The 27,519-nt window shown below is 36.3% G+C and overlaps 1 long non-coding RNA gene across 1 annotated transcript in view; it reads left to right on the top strand.

The window, feature by feature from the left end:
* The window catches only part of LOC307052760, a 147,252-nt gene that overhangs the window by 102,673 nt on the left and 17,060 nt on the right, over positions 1-27,519 (top strand). The window lies entirely within an intron of this gene.

Genomic DNA, 27,519 nt, shown 5'->3' with positions numbered 1-27,519 from the left:
CCAAATTACTATTGACAGCTTTGAGTCTCAAAACAATGGATACTTTTATAGTTCTTTGCCTTAAATGTCTCTCCCAGATTTTTGGTCCAGCTCTTATTTAAACTTTAAGTCTCAGTTTGAGAGCCATGGAAAACTTCTCTTCCTCCTTTGGCTAAAAGAATTTTCACTTTGTTTTGCCAAATACTCTGTGCATATCTTTGTCATTGTATTGCACCTTCTTCAACTTTGTAACCCTTTTGCTTGGAGCCTGGAACAACGCTTGGCAAACTGTAAGCATTAAGTGAAAGAATACTGGTTGACTGAAACGTCTTCCACCTTTTCACTTCAAGTAAGCTTGATTTAAGCATTTAAGAGCATATGAGTATATAAATAAATACATTTATATATATATACATACACACATGCACACACATATAATATCATACATTATATATCACATATAATTTAAATATGTATTATTTTTTGCCATTTCTGCCATTGAAGAAATATACAGGAAGCATCATGTGTCTAAAATATGCCAAAAAATAGGCTCAACTGGTCATTTTAGATTTCTATATGATTTAATTCTGTGCTTTAAATAACTAAATAATTGTATTTTAAAACAGTTGTATCTATTAACCTCACTGTAGCTTTAAGTGAGAGAAAAATGTGGCAGAGGTAGCAGAATATTGGCAATCTAGATAAGCAGCAGTTTTCCTATTCTCCATCACAGAGCATTATGAAAATGAGTATGACTAAACAAGCATAAAGGAAGGACTGTGAATATAAAGTTTTTTATCATGGAAGTCAATCCTTATGATTGCTTTTCTTAATGAAATGTTCTGGAAGATAATGAAATATGTACAAATACAAAATGAATGCTCCATTTCAAAGAATGTCTATGGGACTTGTGGGAATAATGTAACAGATAGACATAATTAATATGATAGCTGTTGAATAACTTAAACTTGGGTAAAGCAGATAATTGTACGGGAAAAGTACTAGCACAGTTGTGGCTTATGTTTCAAATGGAGCTTGGATAAATGGTTGCTGAAGAGCGGAAAGTGAAAGAGAGACTCTGACCATGATTAAATAGATACAAAAGTGAATAAATCCAACTGGCTATCTTTTCTATAAAGTATTTCTTTTAATATTATAAAGAAAGAGCCAAGACATTTTAAGTTCAGTCCTTCTTTATTATGTACTTCCCTAAGTATGACCTATTTTTCCTATTTCTTAGAAGTACTGTTTTTAATTTATTATGATACCTGTAAATTTTTACTTTGTTAAAATTAATTTGGGTCTTATCTAACTAGAAAATGCAAACATATTTTAAATAATGTTCAATTAATTAAACAAGGAGGCCATTAGACTGAAGTGGCTCTAATGACATGGCATCTACCTCAGCAAAGCAAAATCTAAGACTGTAAAAGGTTATGAAATCAAAACCTAAGGACAACCAATCTCAAATAGCCAACTAGGTGCTAAGCCATCGCCAATTAATAATATCCTTACTTTGCTGCCATCTTTTCTCTATAAAAGTTTTCCCCAGCTCCTGTTTGTTCCTAACCACTACCAGTTTGGCACTGACCAATTAAAATCAATTCTTGCTCAAATAAATTCTGAAAATTTAAGATGTCTCAATTTATCTTTTAACAATAGTAAAGCAGTTTTATGGCTTGTAAAAAGAAACCTAAGACACAACCTAGGCGATGTCATTATTACCTACAAGATCTTTGTGAAATAGAAGAGAGGGAAACTGGGGAGCAGAATAGTTATAGGATTTTCTTGAAGTCAGATAGGATCAGAGTGATGAGCTGATGAAAGGTCATCATTCAGCAGCTCTCAGTAGTATCCAGGCTTCGAAATGAATGTTTAATGGTTATGAATTGGTGGCACAAGCACATTTTAGTCACTTGGATTAAACTTTGTTGTTTCCTTGGTTGTACATTAATCCTGTGGCAGGGTGGCAGTCTCTGACGTGTCCTCTTATTTACTATCCTAGGAGTTGGAGACATTATAAGGTAACTGTATTTGGAGCCCAGCCACTCTTTACTGGGCTGCTTTATGTTTCAACCTGCCTACAGTAAATGTAGTTCTTAAAGTGTGAACTTCTGGATTCGTGAGGAATCCTCCTTATTACAAGCAAAGGACTAAAGTCAACATGAAATTAAAGCTTTAAAAACCACCATAAAATTGGTTCAAATAAATTCATCCCCTGCTCTATTTCTTAGGGATGTACATGTCTTATTTTCCATCCTGCTCTCACCAACCGTAATTTGAATTCAGGGAGAAGTTTAAACATTTAGTTTAAGAAGTGAGAAGGAGGTTATGGGCCCAGAATTGCTAAGAAATAAGGCCTCTCTTTTATAACTTTAGAGACCACAATCCTTTAAAATTCCTCATACTTAAACAATAAATCACACTTTAGAATAGCAACTTCTCCTTTGAAAGAAGTTTTACAAGAAGGAAATGGTATAATTTCAAGAGGATGGACTGGACATTATATAACTGCGTTGTGCCAGTAGTCTCATGGGAACTTAACACCCTACACAGAATCTCTGGGAGGTTGATACCACTATTGTCCCCATAGTGCACTTGGAGCAGCTGAGGCTGAGTGCGATATAGATCTTGTCTAAGGTTTCTTGGCTCATAATTGGCAGAATTGGGATTCAAGCCTAAATTTATTTGCTTTCAAAAATCACATATGCTTTTAATTGCCATGCCATACTGCCTATCAACCTTCAATAAGCTGATTTACACTTTAATTCATTTGATTAGCAACCCAGGTTTACTACTAGGTTAAGCAAAGCAAGTGACTCTCTGAGTTTCAATTTTCTAATCAGAAAAATGTGCAGAGTTGATCCTTAAACAACATGGGTTTGAAGGTGCGTGGGTCCACTTATAGGCAGATTTATTTTCAGTAGTAAATACAATACCATACACGGTTGGTTGAATTGACAGATGTGAAACTGGTGGATAAGGAGGAAACTACAGGTATGGAGGAATCTGCATGTAGTGAGGAACCTGTGTATACAGAGGACTACAGTAAATTAAATGGGGATTCTCCACTGCATGGATGGTGGGTCTGCCTAAATCCCTCCCCTCCCCCAGTTGTTCAGGGTTCAGCTGTATAATGATACCTAACATAAAGTGTTATTTTTAGAGTTAAAGTTGTCAACAGTCATAAAATAGCTATCCTGGCACAAAGTTCACGCTGAAGAAATGTTAGTTTTCTTCTTCCTCTGCCACTTACCTGTATGATCAGTAACTCACCTCTGCTCAAATTTTGTGCAACTCAAGGCAGATAAACAGGTGATACCTCATGACCAGTCTTTATTCCCCCCATTTGAAAGGATCAAAAAATATTTTATTGCTGGTCTTTGTGCAAAGAAATCCTTGGTGTGCCTGAAAAGCATCATGAGCAAAGTGCTGTGGCTTCACAGAGGAAGAAATGAATGAGGTTTTATGCTCAGAGCTAGGAGGCACCAAGGAAATTTGGGAGGTGTCGACTTAAAAAAATGTACAATGCGAGAGTAGCGAGTTGAGTTTTATTGGGGGCAAAATGAGGACTGCATCCCTGGAGACAGCAGTTCAGATAGCTCTGAGAAACTGCTCCAAAGATGTAGGGGGGAAGGTCAGTATATATGTTTGGTGAAGGGGGAGTACATGCAATCGAGCACATTTTTTTTTGCAGAAGATTTCTGTTAGTCACAAGGAGCAGTTGTCACCATGAAGGATTTTAGTGCTTTTCTAGATACGAGGAGATACAAGAATTGGGCTCATAAAATTGGCTCCTCCTGAAATTAACTATCTGAAGACGTATTCTGCCAGTTTTTGCCAGAGCACAGAGCGCCTCATTTCTGCTCTCCACCTGAGCTCCTTACACGGGGTGTTGAAAGTCAGCAGCTGCAGCAGCACATGATTTAATCCTTGTAGAGGCAGATGGCAAGTGCCAATGGAAAATGCCAATTTGTAGTTGACAGAGGCTTCATGGAGGAGATAGCACTTTCAGCTGAGCCTCCAAGAACAAGCACAGTAAGCAAAATTGAAGAAAGAAACTGTGCTATTTCTGTGACGTGAAATGCAGGGGAACAACACAGCAAAGGCAAATCGTACCCAGTGGACCAGTGGACCATTGGATCATCTGATCCACTGTGGCATCTTGGGGCAATTCTAAGGTAAGAGGCAGGGAGGAATGTAGTAGGAGATGGTACTCTAATAGCAGGAGAGAGCCTGATGTCTGAGCAAATTCAGTGCTTTGAAGATTAGTGTTCCTTGTTTTGTTTAGATTATCCTGAATAGCCAATAAATGATTTTCATCTTAGTTGCTTTTTAGCAGCAAGCATGAAACATTTTGGCCTTGATCTTGTCAATTACTAAGATTTATTTCATTAAATGCAGCAATGCCTAAATTTATTATATAATACCAACGGGCTGAAAGACATTGTGTGTTGAAGGATAATCAATTTGCTTTTTTTTTTTTTTAAACCTGGCTATATAAGGGTTTGTGGAGGTCACGTGATTTTTGAAACTAACAGATTTAATACTATTTGTGTTTATCCTACTCACTTTCAAAGTTTGGGAAGTCAGCTTAAAGTACAGCATAAAGAGAAATCTTAGAAGAGATATGGTAAAATTCCACATTTCATACCACTTTAAAACTGTTTAGTTCAACTAATTTATCAAAGCCTCTAAAAAAAGACTTGCTGACACTGAGAAATGCTTTTCAATCATTTAACTGTCAAAATTCATGAAACTATATGTGAATCCAATATTTAAAAACCCCTTTTAACTTTAAGAAATGCTGGTATACCTTCTCAAAAGATTTCCTGAGTGAAATTAGAACCACAGGGTTCTGAGGATTATGAAGGCACATATTTGAACTAAACCTTAAAGGGAGAGAAAGAAAAGTAAGATTAATTTCATTTCTGTAGAACGAATACTATGTTATATAACTAATTAAAATAGCCCATAGATACTGCATTTCACTGAGATCAAATATTTATATATTTTATATACATATTTAGTGAATTTCATTTAAAATGAAAACTACTTTGAGCTTCAAATGTAATTTTTCCCCTTTGCTAAAATAAAGGCAAACTCTGAAGTTTCTTTTTGTTCTGTAAGCACTTGTAGCTTCGGATATTTAGAGGGTGTTCTTGGGGTTCAGTCTCTTTTGTCAGAGATATTTGAAATCATACAAGTGATTGTCAATTCAAGTACCCAAATTCCATCTCGCTTTCTTACAATGAATTTTCCAAGCCACACAATAATCTATTGTATGCAGCTTTGTGCTGTAGTGCTTCATCTTTTAATCATCAAGTTTATGCTGGTAATTTCATTTCGTGGGTTCCTGCTTGCTGCTCTATTTTCTGTTCATTGTCCTGGTACTAACAGAACCGTTGAGTGTTTATTAAATGTCTGATGAAGTGCGTTGGAGTGATTATGAATTTATGTTCCCTTCACAGGCACATCATCTATTTATAAAATTTCTGGTATTAGTTTGCCTCTGTATGTATATATATATAATATACATCCATATTATATATATATCATACAGTCTTACTTTTTTCCTGCCTTTCTCCATATACCCATTCCATTCAACCTCCTCTCATAATCAATTAGACTATTTTATCTGTGTTACAGTGAAGAGATGAAAAAAAAATGACTGAAGATTAGAAAAAGTCAAGCCATGAGAATATAAACTGTGCCCAGCACATATAGTCTAACATTCCCATAGCCTAAGTCGTTCCTTATTTGTAGAACAAACCATAGCCTAGTAAAGATATTTAAAGATAATGAAGAGCCTAGAAAAATGTTTGGAAGGATGTACACCAAACTCTTATTATATTGGTTACGTATGAGGAATAGCAGTGGAGACAGAGGATGGGAAATTCTTTTTTTTTTTTAAATTAATTTATTTTTGGCTGCATTGGGTCTTCGTTGTTGCGCATGCGGGCTTTCTCTAGTTGCAGTGAGCAGGGGCTACTCTTCGTTGCAGTGCACGGGCTTCTCATTGCAGTGGCTTCTATTGTTGCAGAGCATGGGCTCTATGCATGCAGGCTTCAGTAGTTATGGCATGCAGGCTCAGTAGTTGTGGCTCGCAGGCTCAATAGTTGTGGCACACAGGCTTAGTTGCTCCGCGGCATGTGGGATCTTCCCGGACTAGGGCTTGAACCTGTGTCCCCTGCATTGGCAGGAGGATTCTTAACCACTGTGTCACCAGGGAAGTCCCTGGGAAATTCCTTTATTTATTTTTATTTCCAATGCTCACAAGCTACTTTTGGAATGTAAAAAAAAAGTATCATAATGTGTTATGGGTTAATATTTCCAGAAGTATAAATGCTAAGAATTATATATAGACCAGCAGTATACCACACCCACATACTAGGTCAAAGTAGTCAGAGTACATACAGAATGGATTGAGTAAAGGAAATGTGTATAATAATAATTATTATAAATATCTAACATTTATTGAAAATCTATTATATGCTAATAACTCTTGTAGGTGCTGCACATTTATTATCCCATTTAATCCTCACACCAATCCTATAAAGTAGAGATAATTATTATCCTCTTTCACAAATGAAACAATTGCTGCAGAGGGAAGTTTATTTTCTTACTAAGTTGAAACAGCCAACAAGTGGTGGTTCAGACTTTGAACTCAAGTGTTTAGATTCCAGAACACATACTCCTAATTACCACTCTATTCTCTGGTTGTGATTGATTGGCCAGAAATATCCTCCTTGTCTTTAGTCTTGGTCGTTGGAAGTTTCTGTAAGATGATTTCACTTTTGTGCCTTAATTCTTTGAGTATAACTCAATTTTGCTTCCACTGAAGATTTTTTCACATCTAGGCATAGAGTTCATGTAAGGTTCATGTCTAGACATCTGTTCTTATTCTAGAGACCACATGTATAGGAACCTAGGTTGAATTTGTAGTTATACAAGCAGCTATCTTGGAAGTTAGCTATTAAAATAAATTCTAATATTTTTATCCTAAAAGTAGAGTTCTTAGAAAACATAACTATTTGAGGATAGTCCTATTTGGATAGGTTCTGGCATTGCATTTTTAATTCAATGTTATATAACTTCCAATCTTAAAAGGATCTCCAGTGACCATCAAAAACTTACATTTGGTAATCTGTTACAAAGGAATACAGTGGAATACATTTTTGCTTTGAAAGCCCTTGGGGAAATCAGTCAACTCTATGCAACTCAATAAAAATTAATTTTTAATTTAATATCAGGGTTGTAATCTGTAAATGTCTATAAAAAGAACTGGAGGAATGAGAGAGAACTTGAGAAATTAAGATAATTACAATTTTGAGGCTATATTCAACTCCCCCTAGAATACACTTTTTGGTATATTTCTGGGCTAGACTGTAATGGTTCATTTATTGATTTTAATTATATAACATGATACTTAGAAATTATGATTGGAAGTAAAATACTAATTGGATACATTTACCTTTAAAAATGGCTAAACATATAATTTTAACTGTTTGTAAATTAAATTTAGATTAAAGCCTCTGAAAATGGGTGGGTAAAATGGGAATCCTACAAATAGATAAATGCATGGACTTCAGTGTGTGTTAATTACTTACTCAGGTCAGTGGGCATCAAAATATTATACAGCCTTTGTAGTTATTTGTAGTAAAAACTTTAAAAAGGATCTATTAAAAAAAGGAACATATTGAGTCAGTGGGTCCTTGAAGAAACAAAATTTTAAAAAAAAGTAATGACTGTGACTTATACCTGAAATGAATGGTTCATAGAAGGCTTAAGACCATGTCTTCCTTTTATAGTACTTCACATTTTGGGGAAGACTGTCAGTTACAATTGCTACTAGGGGCCATTAATGTAGTGTGTTTTTAGTGTTGTGTTTATCCAGCTGTGTAAAAGCGGTGTAGGGATAATCAAAGACTCATACTAAAGGGAAACTTAAGTATCACATTAACTAATTAACTACTTAAATAATTAATGCAACAGATGAGTCATGATTAGATTAAATGGGCATCTGAACAAGAGTGTTTATTGTTAATAATGAAATTAGCCATGTTCTCCATCCTGAACATTCATGATGGAGAAGCCAGTTTATGTTACCCCAGAGCAGTTTGCTACGGTAATGAATCTAGTCTGGGCCTTTTTGTTTTCAGTGGGCATTTGCTTTTTAAATATCATAGCATTTACAGCAGGGAGTGCTTCCTGGTGTAATATATGGAGAAAGTAGTAGATGATGGCAGGATTAATGGCTAGAAATAATTAAAATGACACTACAAAGCTCTGTCTTTTCAGGGAGAGAACTCCAATTAAGCCACATCTCCTTTCCATTATCACTCTACTGTCAATTAAAGTCTGATGTATTTTGTCAGTTTTAAAAAGACGAAGCTTTTAGTCTATCATATACTCAAGAATTTACATTTTGGCAGGATTATAAAGGGCTCTGTCATTTTAATTTTATATGCCTATAAAAGACTCCACTCAGACCTTCCTTTTCCCACTTTGCAACTTCTCTCATTGTTACCGAATCAAAAAATATCTTTTATTGTCACAGCAATGTGATGCTTGTTAATGTTTAACATTACGTTTACATGCAATTATGTAAGAAAGAAAAATTCAGAATAGTTAAGCAAAGGGCACATAGCATACCCATAAGAATTCTTACTTATATACCCTTTATAGGCATCACAGTTTTGTTTGGGTCAAGTGTGAGGCAGAATTGCTTTTAGTCTGTACTTTTCAAGGCAATGGAAACCTAGAAGGACAGATACTTATTATTAGGGGTTGGTATATTTGTTTAATATTTATCTGCGGTAATGATAGAATCATTTTTAGGAGAATATGGATAGTAGGGTAAAATATAAAGAGAGAGAGAGAGTTCTTTTAAAGTTATACATAGATTTAACCTACTAAATTGCAGAACATTGGTAGTAGAGAAGCAGCATGGCATGCTGGAAAGAGGTATGTTCTGGAAGCCATCAGTCCTTAGTTTGATTCTCCAGCTCTATAGCTTACTAAATTGGAAGCATTTGTCAAATTATATATTCTCTCGAGTATCAGTTCCCTCGTCTTTTATATGAGGATAATAATTTTGAGTCAGAGATTTTTGTAAAAAGCAGACAATGCTTGGAAAGCACCAAGCACGACAGGGAACAGATACCAGCTCTTTGGTAACTGGTAATCATTGTTGGGGTTATGGTTGTCATTCTGTTGTTCTACATGCTGAGTTATTACCAGTCCCCGTCAGATACCCTTATTGTTCCTTCCCCTTATTCCTGGAAGGAACAGCATTGTGGGTTCTCACAAAAACATTTGTACTGATCTTCATATCAAAAATGTAAGCTAATCACTAAGAAATCCTTTGGAAGGACAGAGCATTATAAAACCAAAGGTAAATGAATATTCATATTTATAGTCTCTTGTCCATTGAAAATTTTCTCTCCCCAAGTCTTTGATGTAGATAATAAAAAAAATTCACTATGGAAGACAAAAGAGAGTAGTATACAGATTCTATTCTTCATTCTGTTTTAAAGAGAATTGTAGCAGAAGTGAAATCTATGAATATATTGCCTTAATATTTGAAAATGAACTATTTAATCCTCATGATAAAAAAATAGGTACCAATGTTTGAAACTACTTATAAGTCTGGTCTCCTTGTTGTTGTTTGTTTTACTATTATTGCTTCACAGATAAAACCTTTGTACCTGAAAGTTGATCACAGGATATTCTTATATTTTTGGCATATCACAAATGTTCAATATTAGTGTGCCCTTTGATAAATATTATAAATGATCCTCTTGCTACAGAATATTCATTCATTTATTCCTATTAGCACACAAACCCCTAACTCAAAAATAAACCTTCCCTTGAACCCATGTTTTCTTCCAGCCATGCTGCTTGTCTCTGGGCCTCTTTATAGAAAAATTCCTCAGAAAAATTGGCCAATAATCAATGGCTCTGCTTTCTCTCCTTCTGTTCTTTCCCAAACCTTATATAGTTATGTTTTCACCCTACATTTCCATCAAAATACCTCGTATAAATATCACCAATGACCTCCATGTTACCAAATTAAATGATAATTTCTTAATCTTACTTTACTTGACCTGTAAGCTTTAGTCGAGACAGTGATCACTCCTACTTAGAACACTTTCATTTAGCTTTCAGGGTTTCACGCTCTTTTTATATTTATTTCACCAGTCATGTCTTTTCAGTCTCTTTCACTAGTTTCTCCACATCTTCCCAAATGAGGGCTCAGTCCCTGGGCTTCATCTCTTTTCTATTTCCCCTCCTTTCCTAGGTGGTCTCGTATAGGATTGCTGATGACTCACTAATGAATGTCTATATCCTGAATTCCCCACCAAACTGCAGATTTGTTTATACAACTACTTACTTGATGTCATTACTTGAATGACTGTTAAGTACCCCGCTTTACTTTCTATGCCTTTCTCATGTTTCCACCTTCTTTTGCAACAGTACTCATTTCAATAATGGGAATTCCATCCATCTAGTTACTCAGATCAAAAAACTTGGAGACACCTTTGATTTTCATCTCTCACATCCCATCTGTCAGTAAGTGCTGTTGGTCCTATCTTCAAAATACCTCTGACCACTGAAACTGACCACTCCTTGCTACGTGGAGTCACCATCAGCTCTCATCATGTATATGGCAATAACCTAACAGGTTTCCTGGTTTCTACTGCTGATGCTGTGCTCTACTCATACCAGATAGGTCCCCATTTTATGCTTTCCTCAAGCTGTCTTTTGGCTTTTTATTTTGTGTGGTGAAGTATCTAAAGGTCTTACAATGCCTCCGAAGCCTGAAATGATCTGCCTTTCCCTGTTATCTCTCTGACCTCCTTTCTTTTCCCTTCCTTACTCTGTTCCAGTCTCACTAGCTCTCTTTCTGTTCCTCAAATAAGGCATGCAGCCAAGCTGTTCACTACCCGAGGGGCATACCGTGTGCTCTTCCCATTGCCTGCAGCTCCTTTTCCTCAGAATTCACCCTGCTCACTCCCTCATCTCTTTCAGGTCTCTGTTCAAATGTTATCTTCTCTCTAAAGCTTTCCTTGACATCCTGTCAGAAAATATCACACCTCAGTTTGGCACATCTTATTCCTCTTATTCTAATTTCTTTTTTCTCCAGGCCACTTATGACCATCTGATAAGTGTTGCTTATTTAAAAAAATTCTGCCTACTCCATTATGATATGAGTTCTTGGAGAATTTGGGCTTTATTACTGAATCCCAGTGTCTAGAACAGAGCTTGTAAGTAGTAGGCACTCAACAAATGTTTCTTGAGCGAATAAATGGTTAAATAAAGAAACACATATTGCTATAATCACTTATAAGAGAGGACCTAATCCAAACTTAAGGGCTCTGGAGAGATTTTGTAAAAAGAAGTGACTTCTAAGCCTAGACTTAAAGGATGAGTAGGCGTTAACCAGCTGAAGAAGAAGAAAAAGAGTGCTCAAGATGGAAGAAAATGAGTATGTTAGAAAGAATGGTGTGTTTGAGGAATTGAAGCAGTTTATTCCAACTGGAGTGTGATTTGTATTTGGAACAGGGAGTGGGGATGGGTGAGTGGCCATAGATGTGTTTGAAGACATAAGTACAGAGCAGCTCACCATGAGGAATTTGTATGCAATGCTAATGCTTTGGAATTTTATCCGAGGGAAATAGTTGCCCTGGTATTAAATCAGGGTTTTAGGGAGAGAAGTGACATGCATTTTAGAAAGATTACACCAGCTGCCACATATAAAATTGTTATGAGAGAGAGAAGGCCAGGAGGGAAGACTAGGCAAGAGGCTGCTATAGAAATCTGGGTGAGAAGTTATGGCTCCTGACATGGGAAGTGGCAGTGGAACTGGAGAGCAGTGGGTAGAGTTGGAGATGTTCATGAGCTTGTAACTGATTGCATGTGAGGGTGAAGAAAATGGAGGAATCAAGAATGTTTTATAATATCTAAACTGTGTACTGATACTTGAACAGATAGACTTGTAGAATTCCCAATCTATCTTTGCACATCTGAATTTCCAGTAAATTCCTGAGATAACTGTAAAATATGTTCTTGCATATTTTCCTATGCATATTTTCCGCTTACAAAGTTTATAAAACTGTGGAGGAATATTTGCTTATAGAGAGTCGATGAACTATGATTTGTTTGGAAAAAACCCACCAAAATTTACTAAGCACTTAATTGGTGCAAAGTGTCCTGCTATTGGACTACAAAAAAGTATAAGAAATAATATTTTTTCTTAATGAGTTTAAATGATAAACATAGTTGCCTATTTGAGCACTTGTATTTAAATATTTCAGTGTTTCAGAATATAAAGTGGATCTCGAAAGTCTAGTCGTCATTCTGATTTGGCTCAATAGTGTGTTTCTGCAATTTGAAAATAGCCCAACAATAAGGCAGGTACCATTTACTGAGATCTGTTGTCAAGCATTGTGTTAAGTACTTCACATGTGTATTATTTCATTCAATCTGAATGACAATCCTATGGGGGTCGGTACTGTTATTATTCCTATTGTTTATGCTTGAAGGAACTGAGGGTCTGAGAGGCTAGATAACTTGCCTAACCCAGTAAGTAAATGGTAGAGCCAGACTAGAATTTCCAATGTTCTGTGACTCCAAATCCTGTGCTTTTCCATTGAGCCTACTGCCTATCTATGCGGTTTCTGTGCTTATTAGAAGCCTGGAAGTAATATGGATTTGCTGACAGCTCTTAAGAAAAGTCTAGAACTTTGCACTCAGCCATCAGTTTTTGTAATAAGTGCACTTTTAATGTTTGTAATTATAACTCATCTCACAATAATACTCAATAATGTTTTTTATTGAGTTTTGTGCACTTCACAGATATATGCATTCGTATCAAGTTCCTCAATTACTGCATAGCTAAGCAATACTTATTTCATTCCTTTAATCTGACAAATGCATAATGTGAAAATTAGCAATAGTGTGGGACCCTTAACTTTCAGTGTTCCCTGTGTTAATTTTTTTAAGTTTCCAACTCTCACATTTTTATCGCATTTAATATGCATCGTAAAAGTGCCTCTGGCAAGTTCATTACATTATGCTCTTTGATTGCAGTTAGAGCCTTTGGAATTGCTGTTAGGCATAGTGGAAATAATTAACAACTTAGGTCTAGGCTGATTTTAGAACAAATCACTGCAGTCAGTCATTTTGTCAAATAACTTAATTACTGTTAATCATTGTAGTAATATGATACTCTATAGCAATGTAGTTGGTGGATAACAACTGTTTATCCACCAGCACATGTTTCCTTTTCTCTGGGAAAGAATAAATTAATGTCTTCTACAGTTCAAAGCTGATAAAGATAAGCTTTTGATGTATCTATAATTTTAAAAAGAACCATATAGTAACTTTGCTGGAAAACGTTAAAGGAAATTGTTGAAATTCATTTGTGGCAATTCCAAATTGCTGGATAATATTCAAGAACTTAAGTAACGAATAGCCTATGTAATAAAAGTACTTGAGGTTTATTTATATTCATTCATTCAAATATTTCTTTGGAAAAATGAAGCAGTTAATAAATTTAAACAAAGGGAAATTGGAGACATCTCTCCCAGACAATCAATCAAAATAGCAATTGAAAAAAATACAAAAATAAGTCAATTTGTTGTGTTTGGGGTAAGAAGAGGTAAAGGATTACTTGTGTAGCAATACATAATTATGGGTGAAGTGTGAAGGCTCTCAACAATGAGGACATTAGACTCATGTGGAGATATGGGACTGAGCAGTAGTTTATGGGATCATGTCTCCCACCTCTACTTCCTGCATGTGAGTTCACCTGTGAGATATAGGTGTATAAACAAATCTCTCTCTTTAGCTGACAGAAATTAAGCCTGCTAATAGTAATGTAGGTAAATTGCATATAAAGTCTTTGTGTAGTGTTTTTTATATTTTCTAAAAGCCCCATCAGAAGTTAGATGTCTATCACAGTTACTAGCAAATACTGTGCATACATACATGATGAACCAATATCATTATTCTATTGGAAAACTCTAAATATTAACTGTTTTAATACCTTTAAACTTCCCTGAATATTTGGCTTGGCACAAAGTAGGCTTTTACTGTTTTTTTAACAACTTTATTGAGGTATAATTGATGTTCAATAAACTGCACATTTTTAGTTACATAATTTGATAAGTTTTGACATATATATACAACTCTGAAACCAAAATGGCAATCAAGATAATGAATATATCTATCACCTGAAAAGTTTCTTTGTGTCCATTTGTAATTCATTCCTTCTTCCATGCCTGTCTTCAGGCAACCGCATATTTCCTTTAGGTCATTATAAATTAGTTTTTTTAAAAATCATTTTATATATATGAAATCATACAGTATATACTCTTTTTGTTTGGCTCCTTTCACTAATTGTAATTATTTTGAGGTTTATACATATTACATCAATTATTGTTAGACAGTGTTTCATTGTATGCATATATACCACAATATGTCTATCCACTCTCCTGCTAATGAACATTTGATTTGTTGCCAGTTTTTGGCTATTCCAATAAAGCCGGTATAAACATTCACACATAAGTCTTTGTGTGGACTTCTTTTTTCATGTCTCTGCAGCAAATGCTGAGATGTGGAATGGCTAGGCAAATATTTAATGTTTTAAGAAACTTAAAAAGACTTTCCAAAGTAGTTGGCATTTCAGTTCAGGCTTCTATAAGAAAGTACTATAGACTGGGTGATTTATAAACAACAGACATTTATTTCTCACAGTTCTGGAGATTAGTCCAAGATTAGGGTGCCAGCATAGTTTGGTTTTGGTGACAGCCCTCTTCTGGGTTGTGGGCTGACTATTCCTCCTTTATCTTCACATGTTGGAATGAGCAGGAGAGAGCTCTCTGGGGTCCCTTTTATAAGAGCATTAATCCTATTCATGAGGCTTCCATTCTCATGACCTAATCATTCCCCAAAGTCCTTACCTCCTAATACCATCAAATTAGGGGTTAGGATTTCACCATATGAATTTTGGTGGGAAACAGACATTCAGTCCATAAGCATAATTGTACAATTTTAAATTCTCCCCACTAGTATATGAAGGTTCTAGTTGTTCCACATCTTCTCCAAAACTTGTTATAGTCACTCTTTCTAATTTTAGAGTTTCTAGTGTCCATAATTGTAGCTCATTAGATATCCACTTGGTCCAGTACCATTTGTTGAAAAACTTTCCGTTCCCCATTGAAGTGCATTGACACGTTTATTAAACATCATTTGAACATAGATTTGTGGGACTGTTTCTGAACCCTCTGTTCTCCATTGACATATATACGTACCTCTTCGCCAGTACCCAAATGAATTGATTACTATGTTTTTATAGTGAGTCATGAAATCAGGAAGGGCAAATCCTCAAGCTTTGTTCTTTCTTAAAATAATTTTAGATCCCTTGCATTTCCATGAAAATTTTAGAACCAGTTCATCATTTTCTAGACACACACACACACACACACACACATGCAAAATACTGCTAAGTTCACTAATATTTTCTTCTGCAATATCTAATCTGCTATTAATCCTATCAAGCATATATTTACTCTCATGTTTTAGTTTTTATCTCATCTCACTTATCTCATGGTAGTTTTGGTCTTAAGTTCAATTTGGCATTTTTTTCAAAATACCTTGAAGGTTTCACTTTCATGTTCAACCTTTCTTCTAGCTTTTTGAACATATGAAATGCAGTTATAATATTCATTTTAGTGTTCTTGTCTGCTAATTCTTATCTGTGTCAGTTCTGAGTCTGTTTCGGTTGATTGATTTTTCTTGTCATTATGTGCAGTATTTTCTCACGTCTTTTCATGCCTGCTAATTTTTGAATGGGTGCCAGACATTGTGTTTTTTTTTTTTTTTTACTTTGTTGGGTGCTTGAAAATTTTATATCCTTATAAATACAGCTGAACTTGTTCTGGAATGTGGTTAAATTATTTGGAAACAATTTGATCGTTTCACATCTTGCCTTTAATATTTATTTGGCAGTACCAGAGTAGCATTTAGTCTAGAGATAATTATTTTCCACATCTGAGGCAAGACTGTTCTGAATCCTCTACCCAATGCCCCAGTATGGCTCTTGGTAACAGGTATTATTCTCAGTCCTGTGTGAGTGCCTGTTCTCATTCCCTCTAACAATTCTGTTATTTTTTTCCTCAGTCTATGGTAGTTTCATCATATACATCAGTTGATCATATTCTGCTTAGTACTGAATAGAATCTTCATGCAAATCTTCAGAGTTTTCTCTCTGAATACCTCTTCTCTTTGGTACTTTGCCCCGTGAAATTTAGTGTCTTGATCTTGCTGGTCTATCAGACATGCCTCCTCATCTCAGGGACTCTTGTGGGTTTGCCCCAGATTCCCTTCCTGTGCTGAGCTTGGAAACTCTCCCAAGGCAATCCGTTGGGACAATCACAGACTTGTTTCACATCTTTTCTTCATAGCCTGATGTCCAATGTCTTTAAAACATTTGTTTCATATATTTTGTTCAGGTTTTTATCTTTTTTTAGGTGAGACTATAAATCTGGTCCCTGTTACTTTATCTTGGGCAGATTGGAAGTCACAGATTCACTGAAAAAAAAATCATAGGTATCATGTTCTTAAATAGATTTTGAGATCATATATAATGTTGTCTTTTAGTAGAGCAGAAGTTATGTGTTCTAACTAGTAAAATAATTATGATTATATTTCTAAGCAGAAATATTATTGCTCACTTAGGAAGAGATCTATATGACAAACAGTGTAAAAGAGTTAGATTATTTATTGTGGTTATTATTGTTTATTGCAACTGGTTTCTCCTCTCCCACCGCCATCTCTCTGTATCTGTACTTTAGCCACAATTGTTTGCTTTCTTAAATGATAATTTTGATGTGAACAAGATTCTTTTGCAGATTGAAGTTCATATATCACTCAAAAGCACAAATTTATTATTTCTATGTATAGAAAAAGCCTCAAAATTAGCAAGCATGTTAGGCATGGTATTCCTATGATAATTATTGATAATACGAGGCATAATTCTAAACTTAACTCCAAGCTGGTAACATTGAGCAAGAACATAGAACTAAGTTAATTTTTGCAGTATTCAATAGGAATCTTTTTGTGCTGAAAATTGATAATGGAACATATCATGGGTGTGGTAATTAACACTATAAACTGTATGCACTCCTGATGCTTAAGACATAGACATTTTAGCACCATTGCCAATGAATTAGCTGTTGAATATGGCACACATGATTTATTTATGTTGTAGTCAAGAGAGTCTTTGTACCATGGGAGAAATGAACTTGTACATGTCATCTTAGAGTACATCCTTGCCTCAGCTTACAATGAAGTTTTTTTTTTAATTAATTAATTAATTTATTTATTTATGGCTGTGTTGACTCTTCGTTTCTGTGCGAGGGCTTTCTCTAGTTGCGGCAAGTGGGGGCCACTCCTCATCGCGGTGCGCAGGCCTCTGACTATCGCGGCCTTTCTTGTTGCGGAGCACAGGCTCCAGACGCGCAGGCTCAGTAACTGTGGCTCACGGGGCTAGTTGCTCCGCGGCATGTGGGATCTTCCCAGACCAGGTATCGAACCCGTGTCCCCTGCATTGGCAGGCAGATTCTCAACCACTGCGCCACCAGGGAAGCCCCTACAATGAAGATTAAAAGAAAGACTTGGCCTTTTAGATGTATGTAAAAATCCCATCTCAGTAAGTTCAACATTGCTCTTAAAGAGTGTTCAGAAATAGCCATTCAAAACATATAAAGCCTGTCAACACAAGTTCATCAATTGTAACAAATGTACCATACCATTGTACCAAAGGCTCTTGGTAGTGGGGGAGGTTGTGTGAGTGTGTGTGGGGGTGTTTGGAAACTGTTTTTTGCTGTGAGCCTAAAAGTTCTCTATCAAATAAAGCTTATTAATTTAAAAATTAATTTAATTTAAAAAAAGAGCACAGTGCAATTTACTTATTCCTAATGAAACAGTCATTGGGAAAATCATTTGTCAACAGAGTTTTGCTCCCTTTTCCATGCCACCAGTTACAAGAAATAAAATAACTTGTGCTAAATTTGAAAATTTTGAAAGTTAAGAATAGATTCCCAAAAATGTTCCCTGATATTTAACTTATGAAAATGAACCACACTGTTCAGTTGGTCTGTTTTAATTTATATCACTGGGATAAAGGAAGACATGTGAATATAAGTTATTGAACTGCAGTAAAATGTGATACTGAAATTGAAGCACTTATACATTTTTCAAGAGAAGTTACCCTAAATGTTAAAACCATTATGCAAATAATATACTCAAGTTTAGAAGTATATGTGTAAACAGACATAGGTTATTGTTATGAAACTGAGTCAAGTTAAATATTATGCCATTTAGAGGAGTTAAGAATGAATTGTGTGCCTTGTATCACACTGGGAAATATAAGACTAGACAGCACCATGTTAGCACAAAAAATTCATAGATATTCTTTTTCAAATATATAGGCAACAATAACAAATAACCAAAAATGATTGATAATTTTTACACTTTCCAACATTTATTTTTTAAATTTAGATTTAACAATATGATCTAAGATTTTATATATATTATATATTGTTTTATGTGCTAAAACTATATTTTCAATGGTGTGCTACAGTCAAGTCATACTGTCTCTTGAGGGTGAGTGTTTAACTATTCAGGATTTTTTTTAAAATGTGGTAAGAACACTTAACATGATATCTACCCTCTTAAATTTCTAAGTGCATAAGGGGGTATTATTAACTACAGGCAGAATGTTGTACAGCAGATCTCTAGAACTTATTCATCTTGCATTTCTGAAACTTTATACCTGTTGAATAGCAATCCCCATTTCCATCTCCTCCCAGCCCTGGCAACTACCGTTCTACTCCCTGTTTCTATGAGTTTGTCTATTTTAGATACCTCATATAAGTGGAAATGTGCAGTATTTGTCCTGTGACTGGCTTATTTCACTTAGCATAATGTCTTATACTGGTTGCTAAATTATTGGTAACTTGTAATTGTCAATGGTAGGATTATTTACACCATAGGAATTGGAAAACACTAAAAGTCAGGTGGTTTTTTTTGGGTTTTTTTCCCCCAAAGAGCTAGTTTACCAGCACATACCTAAATACTTTGCTAAAAATATTTCTGATGGTAGATTTTTTTTTCTTACATCTTGCCAGGATTAGTCATCTATATTACTTGGTTAGGTCACTGTAGGCATTTGTGGTTCTGATCTCAGACAGGATATAGGGTGGGGAAAGACACAAATATTTTACTAAGCAAGGTAGAAAGAGCCCCATGACCAGTACTCCCAACAGATGGCTGACCATGGAGATTTGCTTCAGGTGTATGATTGCTGCCTGGTGTATTGCATCCTGGACAACCACTGGAGCATGCGTTGCATGCAGAGTCATGGCAGGCTCTCAATATATACTCAGTACTTCTGGAGTTTAAAATAGCCTTGAAGAGTAAAAGTTCATGATGTTGATGGGCAGGCAGACATCAAGGAAATACCTCACATATGGAAACTCTGGAGCCAATTCCTGAGCGGGTGGATTCAACTTCCTAAGGGGAAAAGGATAATGAAGGCTGAGTTTGCTTATTTCATTTTCCTCTAGGCACACCTACAATGCTTATTTTTGGCCACACATGCATCTATCTTTGGAAACATCTGCACATCTGCATCAATTTTATGCAGAACATTTGTTGCTCTCCACAGATGGAGGTTTGAAGATGTGTAGCTTACACCATTTAAGAGAAAAACAATCTCATAAAAACTCAAATGAAATGTTCCAACTCCTATGACCGGTGCTGAGATGGAGAGATCTGAGAAGAGAAAAAACCCCTGAGACATTGATTGTAGGGAAAAGCCTAGGGCAGGAAAACATGTGGATCAGGGGTTTCTGGACTCCACAGGAAGAGGAGGTCATGGTAGCAGGAGGTTGTTCCAGAAATATCCTGCTAGTGTAATTAGTCATTCTGGTGAGCAGTTTCTATTCTCTTAGAATACATGTATAGAAAGAAACCATGTCGTGGATCACCAAAGTATGGTTTACCATGAAGCCAGTGAAGCTTAAGCTTACATGGTCCTTGGCGATGCCCTTAGCAATGTATTCAAGATGGTCATATACTTTTGTAAAGTTTGAAATAGCAGGCTATTTTAATTGCACTCAATTGAGATCACTATCCCTTTCTTCTGCAACTTCTCTTCCATTATACTTCCTGTCCTTTCAGGTGGCAGTATGTCCCTGGACGTTCATGTAGCCCTTCTAAGAAGTTGAGTTGGAAATATGTTACTTTAACTACAATTTGAAAATATGTTTTAGAATATTTTAATATAACAGAAAGAAATTTAACTTGATTATCAATAATTTCCAAGGTTTATTTATTAGGCCAAAATTTATGCTGAATATTTTTTGCCCAACAGTCTTTCAACTATAAGGTAAATACTCAATGGTAATTTTCAACAGGTAAATTCAATGAGAAATAAAATAATATATTGAAAATATTATCTGAGTAGCAAACTAACTAACTAACTCCCAGGTAAATGCCTGGATCTCTTGAGTGAGTGCTTTGATAAGGCTGTCTAGATATAGGACTTCCTGATCTTGTCAGAGGGCTAAGTGTTGGCAGAGGACTAAATTTCTCTATATGAGATATTTGAAATTATGAGGGTAAGAGAAGCACATTTAAAGTCTAGTTTGGTTTGATTAATTGAAGGGAAAAAGGGAAGATAATATGTTGGAACTGAATATTCAAGGAAACCTTTACAAAGTCTAGCAACTCAGAAGATATAAAGGAAAAGATAGATATATGTGACTATATACACTGTATAATTTTTTGGCATGCCAAAGATATTGTAAACAACATCAAAATTAAGAAATATATTGGGGGGGCTTCCCTGGTGGCACAGTGGTTGAGAGTCCGCCTGCCGATGCAGGGGACACGGGTTCGTGCTCCCGTCCGGGAAGATCCCACATGCCGCGGAGCGGCTGGGCCCGTGAGCCATGGCCGCTGAGCCTGCGCGTCTGGAGCCTATGCTCCACAACGGGAGAGGCCACAACAGTGAGAGGCCCGCATACCACCAAAAAAAAAAAAAAAAGAAATATATTGGGAAATACATTTGCATAATATATGAGAGGTGAATGGACAATATCAATAAACTACAAACTGTTCCTACAAAAGAGTAAAAAAATGGGGTAAATAATCCCATGGAAAGATGAGCAATGACTATGAAAACAATTTATAGAAAAGACAATGACTGGCAAACTCAGTCTTACTGCAATTAGGAAAACAAAAATTAAAGTAGCGGTGAGCTCTCATTTCACCTCCATCAGATTGGCAGGTAGTTAAATTAGTGATTATTCCTTCTGCTGGCATGGATGCTGGAAAAGAGTGTACATTCATATCATTGTAGTAGAAATATGGGTTATTATAGGCTTTTAAGTAAACAATCTGGCAGGAGCTGTAAAATTTAAATATACACATAAACTTTGACCCAGATAGAAGCTATTCTAAGTAAATTATAACACTAGCATATAAGGACTTATGGATATGTGTCTAATGCTATACAGTTGGTAATGGCAACAAGTTGAAAATGAAATTAATGCCAATTAAGGAGGAGAATGATTGAATAAACTGTGGTACATCCATTGCCCAAAATGTTGTGCATGCATTATAACATAGAGTAGGTTAGAGCTTTACCTGTTGACCAGCATATATTTCCTTGATGTAATGTCACATAAGAAATGCAAGTTGCAGAAATGTATATAAAATACAATCAGATCACATTAAAAATAAACAATGTCAAAAAGCCCCTTGATCCTATTATAGATGCATAGAAAAATATGGAAATAAATACATAAGGTTATTTACACTGGTTATCTGATGTGTGTTGGTCAAGCAAAGAAAAAAAGGAAGGGTCCAAAAATGAGACTGTAAGAAACAAGAAGTGCCCAGATTTTAAAAAAGCACATGAGGGCTTCCCTGGTGGCGCAGTGGTTGAGAGTCCGCCTGCTGATGCAGGGGACACGGGTTCATGCCCCGGTCCAGGAAGATCCCACATGCCGTGGAGCGGCTGGGCCCATGAGCCATGGCCGTTAAGCCTGCGTGTCCGGAGCCTGTGCTCCGCAATGGGAGAGGCCACAACAGTGAGAGGCCCACGTACCGCAAAAAAACAAAAAAAGCACATGACATGATTGAATTTATGCAGAAGTATAACTATATGTTTGTAAATGTGTATGTACATATGAGGAAGAGAGAGATATTTTAATTTATGGTTATTGTTATGGAGTAAATTGTATCTCCCCCAAATTCATATGTCAAAGCCCTAACTCCTAATGTGACTGTATTTAGAAATAGAACCTTTAAAGAGGTAATTAAGGTAAAATGAAGTCACCAAGGTGGGACCCTAATCCAAGAAGAGGAAGAAAAATCAGGGATGTGTGTGTACAGTCAAAAGGCCGTGTGAGGGCACAGCGAGAAGGTAGCCATCTGCACACCAAAGAGAGAGTCCTCAGGAGGAACCAAACCTGCCAATACCTTGTTCTTGGACTTCCAGCTCCCAGAACTGTGAGAAATAAATTTCTGTTTTTTAAGCCACCCAGTCTGTGGTATTTTGTCATGGCAGCCTTAGGAAACTAATACCATCATGAAATTGTTAACGTGATTTACCTCGACATTTCAGGTGATTTTAGACTTTTTTTCCTTAGATGTATCTATGCTCTATGATTTTTTTTTGAACACTGAGAATACATATTTATAGAGCCATTATTTTAAAAATATTTTAAACGAGATAAAAATAAAAGAAACAGAAGGTAGTAGTCACTGGAATTAAAAGGTCATGTAACCTGAGCAGATTTGGCAAAATGGTAAACTAAAGTCATGTATAGTGGATAGGAGCCGAGACACCTCAAAGAGGCATAGAAAGAAAGAGTGTAGAGAGTGAGGAGATTATAGTACGGTTGCTCAGAGAGAAGCAGAGATGGAGGACAGACTGTCCTGGAGGAAATAAAAAACTTTTCATCTCCAGTTTCTTTGTGGATTGGTGGTACTTTATTACTGTTTTCAGAAGTCAGTGAGATTCCATGTATCTTTCCAAGACAGTTCCTCTTCTGATAACTTGAATTGAATCTCTGTCTTGGAACCCCATGTCTACTAGAAAAATATTCAAGACTTACCTCTGTTTTGTTACAGAGAAATCTAAAACCATTGCTTAAAGGGTTTGGTAGACTCGAGTGTCTGTGTTGCTTTCCACCCCCAAGACCAAGGCCTCTTAGATTTCTGAAATTCTCACATTTAAAGATCTGTGTCTCCACTCCAACACTGCCACTCTATGAAGCTGTCATTGTCACCTTCTATTTGGTCTTGAGCTTGTAGTGAGACTAAGGGGCAGTGAGCCCCCTAATTGAAAGATAAACTGAAGCCAATATTTATTTGAAAAAAGATTTGGTTGAAGGAAAGATTTTAGAGCTGAAGTTTTCTGTGACATTTGCAGAATAAAAGTTATGTTCAGCATCTTCAGAGTTTCCTTGATGACCTATGATGAGATCAGCATTTTGCTTGAGGTTCTGTTGAATCAATCAAAGCTTCAGAGCCTTGACTCAGTGAATCATTACTGCTAGTACGTCTTGCAGGATCTGCTGGACTGAAGCACCTTCGTCAAGATTCTTCCCACCCAAGAGCGTAAAATGGCTCATGGGCCTTGATGACCTTTAGTAGATTTGCCATTTTCATGGGTTTGTCATTTGTGTTTATCTTATTTGTTAGTTCTTTAGCAACTACTGATGAAAATGGTTCACACTTTGCTTTTCTCTTCACATATTATTAACATTTTACCACTACACATTTGCATGTGCTGTTTAACCTACAGGAGTCTCTTTCCCCTCATCTTTTACTTATATGGATTCTTCTTCTCTGTTTTATGGTCAATTTCACATCTTTCCCTCACCCTGAAGCATTTTCTGGTTATTCCTATAGCTTAGCCACCACCCACTTTTGACTTTCTCAAGTACTCAGAGTTTTCCCATATAGTTTAGTCAGATATTTAGTTGTGAAAATAATAGAGCCTGCTTCTAATGCTGTTGAGGGGAATAAGGCCTCCAAGCCTTGATGATGGGCCCCCATGCAGGCCTATAGATGGGCTACTCACTGGTCTCAAAACCACAGCTGGTGATATATTCAAGTGTCCAAACAAAAATGCTACTGAAGCCTCCTAATTTTGTGCCAGAAAGAAGGGAAATGACATTCTGACTATGAACATCTATTATACTAGATCCTTAAGATATTCTGTGATCATATACTCTTGAACAAGACTCAGGGACACATTGTGATGACTATATATTACATCAGAGCCCCACAGTACTTAAAATTTCCCTGTTCATTTGAAAGTCTTAAGCATAAGAGTGCATGTAGAATTAATTGACCCCCATCTGAAATCCAACTATAAAATAGAAAATATAAAAAAAAGGAAGGATTTCTATTATAAGAAAACTAGATAACAATTGAAACTTACAGTTTGTGAAAACATTTTGCCAGATATGGAAACATGGCTCAAATTGAGAAAACAGGCTGAAATCTGATTTTAAGGCTATAATTTTTGAATTGTATGCAATTCAAAAATGCACGTGCATTTTTCTAAATACAGCTTATAGTGTCCTGAGTGGGGGAGAGGGAAAGAAATTGGAAAAAAAAATGTTAGACAGTTTTGGAGATATAAGCAAAGACAAATGAGCAAAATATAAATAATCTTGTGTATCTGAACTTGTTAACTATGGGACTTCCCTGTGAGTTATAGGACCACATACTCACCTGGCCTCTTGCCAGGGGGAGTGGAGAACAGATTGGGACACAGATATATTTATAAGCCATATGTGACTGTACATCCAAAAAGCAGCTACTTGTTTTTCTGCCACCTCATATCATAATGGGGCCCAACATGTGGAAGACCCACAATAAATGCCAGTGCAAATGCTGAATTCTTATTGTGTGGCTACCATGAGACATGTGCACACACACATGACTGATACTTAACTAGTGTGATGTGATAAGGCTGTATGGGTTGTTTATAGCTTCTGTTCCTTCAGTTTGTCAGTGGTTCATTCCGATTGGTCAATGCATGAGTTATAATATTTATTAAATATTTTGACTATAACCCCCATGCACAAACTCAGCTCATTCAAACACTGCTCATATGCAAGCTACACTTTTCAGGTAACTTACCATAACACACATGCTTCTATCCTAAGGAAAATACTGCCAACCCACACTGCATGCCGTACACATAGCCCCTCTCTATTATACTCCCAACTAAACATGAGCATCCAATGAAACCCTAATATAAAACTCCCTCCAACCCACCATGTTGACCAATCACAAAGATCACAGATCACAGATCCCATGCAATAACCAAGAGTATTCATCTTAACTTGTTATTGGATATTTACTACAAATTATGTACACATACACATGCATATTTTTTAAAGAAGAAACAAAACATTTTTGTCCTCTGTGCATGATGTGTGTGTGTGTGTGTGTGTGTGTGTGGTGGGGGGTGATGGTGGAAGGAGGCACTGGGGAGCCAAATGAAGAGTTGAGGAATTGCTGACTGCCTGTTTAGAAAACATGCAGCAGGAGTTCAGTCCATCATTACTACTGCCCAGGGACCAGCACTGTAAATATGGATTCTGGTTGCTTTACCAAAAAGTACTTAAGGGACTTCCCTGGTAGCACAGTGGTTAAGAATCTGCCTGCCAGTGCAGGGGACACGGGTTCAAGCCCTGGTCCGGGAAGATCCCACATGCTGTGGAGCAATTAAGCCCGTGTGCCACAACTACTGAGCCTGTGTGCCACAACTGCTGAAGCCCTCGTGCCTAGAACCCATGCTCCGCAACAAGAGAAGCCACCGCAATGAGAAGCCCGCGCGCCACAACAAAGAGTAGCCCCCCTATCGCCACAACTAGTGAGAGCCCACGTGCGGCAATAAAGACCCATTGCAGCCAAAAATAAATTTAAAAAAAAAAACAGGACTTAAGCTTTTTCCAGTGTCTGAATGAAAGGAAGACTGTCTTTTGTCCTTCTGATACAGAGTGTGATCTAAGCTTATGATAGTTATATTAAATTCTACAGAATTATTCAAAGGAGTCCAACATTCTTGAGGAGATTCCTGCAAGTATGTTTCTGCAGATTCTCTGTTCAAGAATCTAAAATGGCTCCTATTCCTTGGTTCCCCTTAATGGTTAATGTCCCTTAATGGTACCCTTAATATGTTAATATGATAGAAGTAGACAGACACACACTTGTCAAGGCTCACTTTGAAATACAGAATTTGACTCTGTCTTGAGGAACAATTACTGAAGCTAATGCAGAGATCTATAAATGTTTTCAAGGCTACAAAGAAAATTTTTCGACTGCAGTGGATCTCTTGTTTTTGCTTAAAGGACATCCATTTCTCATTCTTCTAATAATTGCACCTTGACTTTTCTTTGGGTACACCATTCCTTTTGAACTGTGAGTCCATAGGGAACCACACCTCCCCCAGGATGGGCACATCCCTCAGCATATTTTACTCTTACTCACCTAGGGTAGGGATTGTTTAAGAGATAACATCAGAACCTAATACTTAGATAGCACTTACTGTTGCCAAGCACTGTCTGAGAGCTTTAGATGTATTAACTAATTTAATCCCCCAAATGATCCAGGTGGTAGATGCTATTTTACAGGTGATATTAATAATTTAATCCTCCAGTTGATTCAGGAAGTCAGTATTATTTTACAGGTGACAAGATTACAGCTCAGAGAGGCTAAAAGACTTGATCAAAGAGATACAACTGCTAAGTCCTGAGTCATGATATGAATCTACTTGCTTGTTCTAGCTGTAGAATCTGTGATCTTAACACAAGGGCATGTTTCCTGAGTCAGTCTAATTCTGAAAATTGTTCTGGGATTATTGGAAAGAAGACACTTTCTTTTTTTGTGGGGTTTCTGTGTTGCTGGGATGCAGACCTACATACAGAGGCTACTAGTCATCTTGCCATCTCTCTGAATGGAGAGACTATTGAGGCTGATAGTAAAAGAAAAATAGAGGCAAGAGATAAACAGATTCCATGACATTATTTGAAGCTGCTATTCCCTTGGAATTGTAAGTTACATGAGTGATTATGTCTCTGTTTTTCTTTTAACCTTTTAAAAAAAATTAAAGTATAGTTAATTTACAATGTTGTGTTAGTTTCAGGTGTACAGCAAAGCGATTCAGTTATATATATTCTTTTTCAGATCCTTTTCCCTTATAGTTTGTTACAGGATATTGAATATAGTTCCCTGTGCTATACAGTAGGTCTGCGTTGTTTATCTATTTTATATATAGTAGTGTGTATATGTTAATCCCAAACTCCTAATTTATCTTCCCTGCTTCACTGCTATCCCCTTTGGTAACCATAAATTTATTTTTTACATTTGTTGAGTCTAGTTCTGTTTTGTAAATATCATATGATATCAGTTATATGTGGAATCTAAATAAATGAT

This window comes from Hyperoodon ampullatus (genome assembly GCF_949752795.1).
Source record: "Hyperoodon ampullatus genome assembly, chromosome: 4".
In the NCBI taxonomy this organism is placed as follows: domain Eukaryota; kingdom Metazoa; phylum Chordata; class Mammalia; order Artiodactyla; family Ziphiidae; genus Hyperoodon; species Hyperoodon ampullatus.
Note: the sequence above shows the minus strand (reverse complement) of the source record. Positions and strands in the feature narration are given on the sequence as shown.